Source organism: Brachyistius frenatus, unplaced genomic scaffold (genome assembly GCF_029030835.1).
Source record: "Brachyistius frenatus isolate BFR_SWC_R1_liver_20210118 unplaced genomic scaffold, ASM2903083v1 Contig_208, whole genome shotgun sequence".
NCBI lineage: Eukaryota > Metazoa > Chordata > Actinopteri > Embiotocidae > Brachyistius > Brachyistius frenatus.
Window position 1 is genome coordinate 224,593 of NW_027210807.1, and position 5,408 is coordinate 230,000.

The window sequence follows — 5,408 nt, forward strand, 5'->3', positions numbered from 1 at the left end:
GGGGACAAATCGAACAGGGTTCGGCAAAGATCACGGTTTGGGTTCAAACCTAGAAAAAAACATCCATGTTTACTTATACTTTCTCTCGGACGAACATCAGTCTCCCCGATGAAAGTCTTGCGTTCGTGCCATCTAACCACCCTCAACCTCTTCCAAACTTTCTACTGCGTCAGATTACTGTCTTTTTTTACACCGGTTGCCATGGTTGCCACACCTTGTGCGTTTTTTGCCTGATGGCAACCGCTTTGACAAAATGGCAGTATTCCACATCCTGAGAATGAGAACGTGTTGCATAAGAAGTCAGACTAATTTCATTCAGGCTCAATTGACTGTCTGCTGTGTAAATGTTGGTGTCTGCATTTCACCAATCCAATTTGGGTTAACAGAAATCTTGTTCTGAATTTTAATTTTGTATTGGTGAACTCGCCTTTAGCCTCCTCTTCCCTGCAGTGAGGAAGAAAAGGCAGCAAGCAGTTCCTTATGACCTGCTAATCCCCTACAGAAGAGGTTTTCTGCACACATGCTGTTACAGATTTAATCTGCCCTCAATATCCTCCTACACACACATAAACGCATCCTAACCTTAATCCTCACCCCTTCTTATGTCACGGGAAAAGGAAACAAAAATCTTGACCCGGATACTCATCAGGGTTTCAGTGAAAAGTGTGAAAGAACACTGATTTATCAATTCATGTTTTGATTTTGATCACCTGTCTATAATTGTAGGTAACACTTGTGCCAGAAAACAGCTCAGACCCCACGAGGCGAAGGTGTGGTGAAGGTGTCCCGTGGAATCAGACACCCAGACTTTAGCAGCGGTTCCTTTTAAGTCCAGTAAATTCAGATCACACTCTTTCTTCCAGCACATCCCAAAGATGCTCAATTTAAACTGAGATCTGGGAAATTCGGAGGCCAAGTCGACTCCTTGAATTCTTTGTCATGTTTCTCACATTATTCCTGGACATTATCAAGCTGAAAGAGGCCACTGCCAGGATGGATTACTGTTGTCATGAAGGAGTGCATGTGTCAAAGGAACATGATGCCAGGAGCCAAGGTTTCCCAGCAGAACATTGCCCAGAGCATCACACGCCTTCTTGCCACAGTGCATCCAGCTGCCAACTCTTCCCTTGGTAAATGACACACTCGGACACACACACACACACACACACACACACACACACACACACACACACACACACACACACACACACACACACACACACACACACACACACACACACACACACACACACACACACACACACACACACACACACACATGTCCACATGAAGTAAAAGAAAATGTGATTCATCAGACCAGGTCACCTTCTTCTCACTGTTAGCCATGGACATGGATCAGCATGGGTTCTGTGATGGATCAGACAGGCATTGCGTCATCAAGAGCCGACTCTCATTACCACAAACCTTTCTGGGGGAGAACAATCCCACATACTGCATTGACAGGAAGTTGAGACTTTTCTCTAAAGTTCAAATTTGAAACTAACCAGTTTGAATGATAACGTTATTGCTGTGTGGTTAATTGCGCCAACAATCATGTGAAAAACGCTGATGTTCTAAAAAAAAAGGTCCTTTACTCTACTTTTTACAAGGGAAGACAACGGGACAACTTGGGTTATAATGTAGCTTGGTCAGTACAGAGCAGGACTGAAAAATATAATATTTCTGTGGTAATTTTCTCACCTAGTGACCCGATAAGGTCAAATTAGATGCCCGCAGAGGAAACCGCTGACCACTGAGTCGGGTTACAGCACCAGCTTGATGCTGGTCTGAAGAGGGACCAAATACCATTTTTGGGGCATTTATAAACTAATTACCTCTGCTGGTTTGCTTTTGTAACGCTATTGTACATTAAAGTCGATGGCGAGGGTCACTTGTTTAAGGAGGCGGAGCTGCAAGCCAAATATTTTGGATGTGTCAGTCTGATCTATCGGTCCAGAACTACGCAGCGCCAGATACAACAAGTGCGGTCTAAAACCTTTCTGTCATTGCCAGCATTGGTGGTTTTTTTGTATGATTTTGGATACATGATATTCATTGAAAAAAAATTAATAATCACAATTGTAATATTAAGGCCAAGATGGTCAGAAGGTACCCTTAGAAAATGTGCCTCCCATCTTGGATCCAAAAGTCTTCAACAAACAAGCAGAGCCGAAACCAAACCAAACCATTCTGAGCCGGTCTCAGCCGGGTCAACTCTGCTGATGACACCTCCCGCTTGACAGAGACAGACTTTCTTCCAGCAGTGTCGGCCGCATTAATGGTCTGTGTGCACAGGAAATGTGTTTATTTATGAGCTGGACACTGTTAATTACCCATCTGCATGGATAATTATCTCCAACTTCAAAGACGTTTTAACCCCCAGAGACCCCAGAGAGTCTGTGTGCGGCTGAGCCGGACGACGAACTCGGCAAGCCCAAAATATCTGCTGCTAATTAGAGGATAATGATGAGTCATCAGCGAAATATTCACAAGAGACAAGAACTGTCAAAACTGAACCAACAGGGATAATGAAACACAAACAGCAGCCGCAGATTTGAGCAGAGTGTTACAGTACTGACGGAGTGTGACCAGAAATATTCTACAACCACTGATCATCCTGCCGTTCATTAGCATCTGTTTATCTGGAGTTGGCCTTGCAGTTGCACCACGATGTGTGGTTCTTACACCCGACTCCGCACTCTGAGCACGTGTGATCCTCTTGCACATTAAATTCTGCAGCTTGGCAGTTAATCCAGAACAAGCCCAACAAATGAGTGTGCATTTAAAACCCAAAGTAGCAGTTTATGACTCGTGCCATATTTTCCGTTGGAGCCAGGAACCTTCCCAACAAGGAGAGCTGAGTGTTTGTGAACGGCCGAATGAAGCCTCGCGTTCAGATTTTGTCCGTCGCCATTTTGATAGTTCCAAATCGTTTGGAGCAGGAAGTTGACCATATTTGGGCCTTCTGGAGAGAGGGGGGCGGTGGATCTGACTCGATCTGATTGAAAACCCAGCGACACTACGTCCCGCCCACCGATAGCAGTAACCTGACTGCACCACAGGCCTGTCAATCAAACAGACACGCCCCCAAAACATGGCTTTTTGAATCTTATATTCTAATTAATGACGGGATTATTTTCAGATGGACCGCCAGGAAACTGATAAGAAGGAGCGACTTTAGCTAACGAGACCGAGATAACTGATGGACACATTTTATTGACTGAGAATCTTATAAGACCAGTTGAATGGGATTCTGTGGAACTGGAGGTTTTTTGGAGCCGACCTCAAGTGGCACTCGCTGGTATTGAAACTTAAGTTAGCTCATGTTAGCTACTTTAGGTACACTCTGCTGAGAGACAATGTTTTAGAATTGCAAACATTATTTTCACCAAAACATTGTGTGACAGCAGCCTGTGAGGGTGTTGTCAGTGTTGCTTCTGAACCATAAACAGAGTAGAACTGCGTGTCTGGAGGAAACATGACTGTTTATTCTTCAAACAGAAGCTTCAGAGACAGAACCAGTCCAGCAGCCAGGACGGCAGCAGGCGAGCCCACTGTTGATCTCAGCTGTCAATCAGCGGCCACATGGTTGACATCAAAACCTTTAAATCACATTTACAGAGCAATAACTTCCTAAATGACCGCCAGCATATTTATTAGAAGTTTAAATGAGAGTCAATTGGAAGCAGGGATGGTTTGGAGCCAGTATCTGGCAGCTGTTGGTATGACATTTATATATTTGGAAATCATAGAAATATTAACCTCTCTGTGCCTCCAGCATTTGCCTGAGAATTATCACATTTTAAAGCTTTCTTCCGTATCCAAGCAATCCAGCTTGTGGACAAAACAGCTAATTCAGTGGTTTTAAAGTGGTCACTTTGCCAAAATGTAACTGAATATTGGCTAAAATACAGCATAGCTAATTAAATACCTGACATTTTACTTCCTTTTTAAATACCCCATTTGTCTTTTGGAGTATCCACAATGAAGATTGTTCACATTGACCAAAAGGCATTATTTTGAATAATGTAAACTTTAATTTCAGTCCATTGAAGAATGTTGATGAATGTTTTAGTTTTAGGGTAATACAGTCACCACAATTAGTAGACAGAAGCCACTGGGACCTTTGTTGACAGTCAGTCTCTGTCTCTTCACATCTACTTGCTATTTGCTGTCCAAATAAAAGGCTTCAGCCAAAAAATACTTGAAAAAGTACCGTGTACTACAAACAAGTCTGAGTTTTATCTATGTTGAACAGTGTTTGGACTTCATTTGCGTGTCCTCAGCTACGTCCAACAGAGCAACAGCGCCACCTCGTGGTCACTTAATATGATGCAGGACATTTCTACATCAGCTTCTTGTTGAGTATCATTTTTAATGTGTATTTGTTTTTGCACTCTATGGTGTATTCATTCTTTATTTATTTTCATAACGATAAAAGTCTCTTCAGTTTACAGGATTTATGATCCCTGAACTGCATTCATGGGAACAGACTAATTTAATCTGACAACAGTCATTTTAATTAATAATCACAATATTTCTAGTGTGGAACGTGTCTGTAACAGTCCAAAGCAAAGTGTTTATTTTATTGTTTAAGAGTAGTTTTAGTGGAGAATAATTTGATATTTTCCCCATACTCATTTCACTTCCCTTTTCTACTTGATAAAGTTAAAAAGTATGACACAATTTTGCCTGTGTATTCATAAATCATGTTATAATAACAAAAAATACCCCCAAAAAAACGAAAACCCAAAATGGAAAGGGTAAAAACAAAGAAATCAAATAAATATTAAAAAAAAAAAAATCCTCTCACAAAAACAAAAACAATAAAATAACAATGCAAGTAATTAAAATGGAAAAACAAAAAAATGTATACAGGATGACAGATAAACATATTAAAAATTACATTACAAGTGAAATCAAATTATATATAAATATAATAAATGCCAGGACACGTTGATTCAGTGATTCAATACATATTTTAATTTTTCAGTGTTTTAGTATAAAAATCCCACCGGCCTGCTGTCGGGTGGTTTCCGCTCCCGTTGGCTATAACTGTGGTTTTTCCCAGAGAATCAGCTGAAGTACCAAATCTATTTACACACAACATCCACATCCAGAGGGGCCAAAAAAAACCAGGAAGTCTACCCATTGCTACCCTGCCAAAATAAAACATCAAACGCTATCACCTCTCAGATTTAATGCTATCAATCCCAAAAATAAAATACAAAATAAAACAACACAAAAACAACAGAAGAGGAGCGATCTCTACACGTGGCTCCTAGTGTGCCCATAGTATTTTTTTTTTTTTTTTTTTTTTTTTTTTTTTACAATACTCTATAAAGTAATGCATATACATCTTTTCAGCTTTACAATAAATTAGTACAGGCACATACTCGTCTCTCCTA

General features: G+C 40.8%; 1 protein-coding gene across 1 annotated transcript in view; it reads right to left on the bottom strand.

The window, feature by feature from the left end:
* Positions 1 to 4,960: 4,960 nt before the first annotated feature.
* LOC138633106 (bromodomain-containing protein 1-like) overlaps positions 4,961 to 5,408 on the bottom strand; it is a 13,929-nt gene continuing 13,481 nt past the window's right edge. The window contains exon 12 of the mRNA XM_069719144.1: positions 4,961 to 5,408. This exon is cut by the window's right edge and continues 1,473 nt beyond it. The gene's annotated coding sequence lies outside the window, so the exon portion shown is untranslated.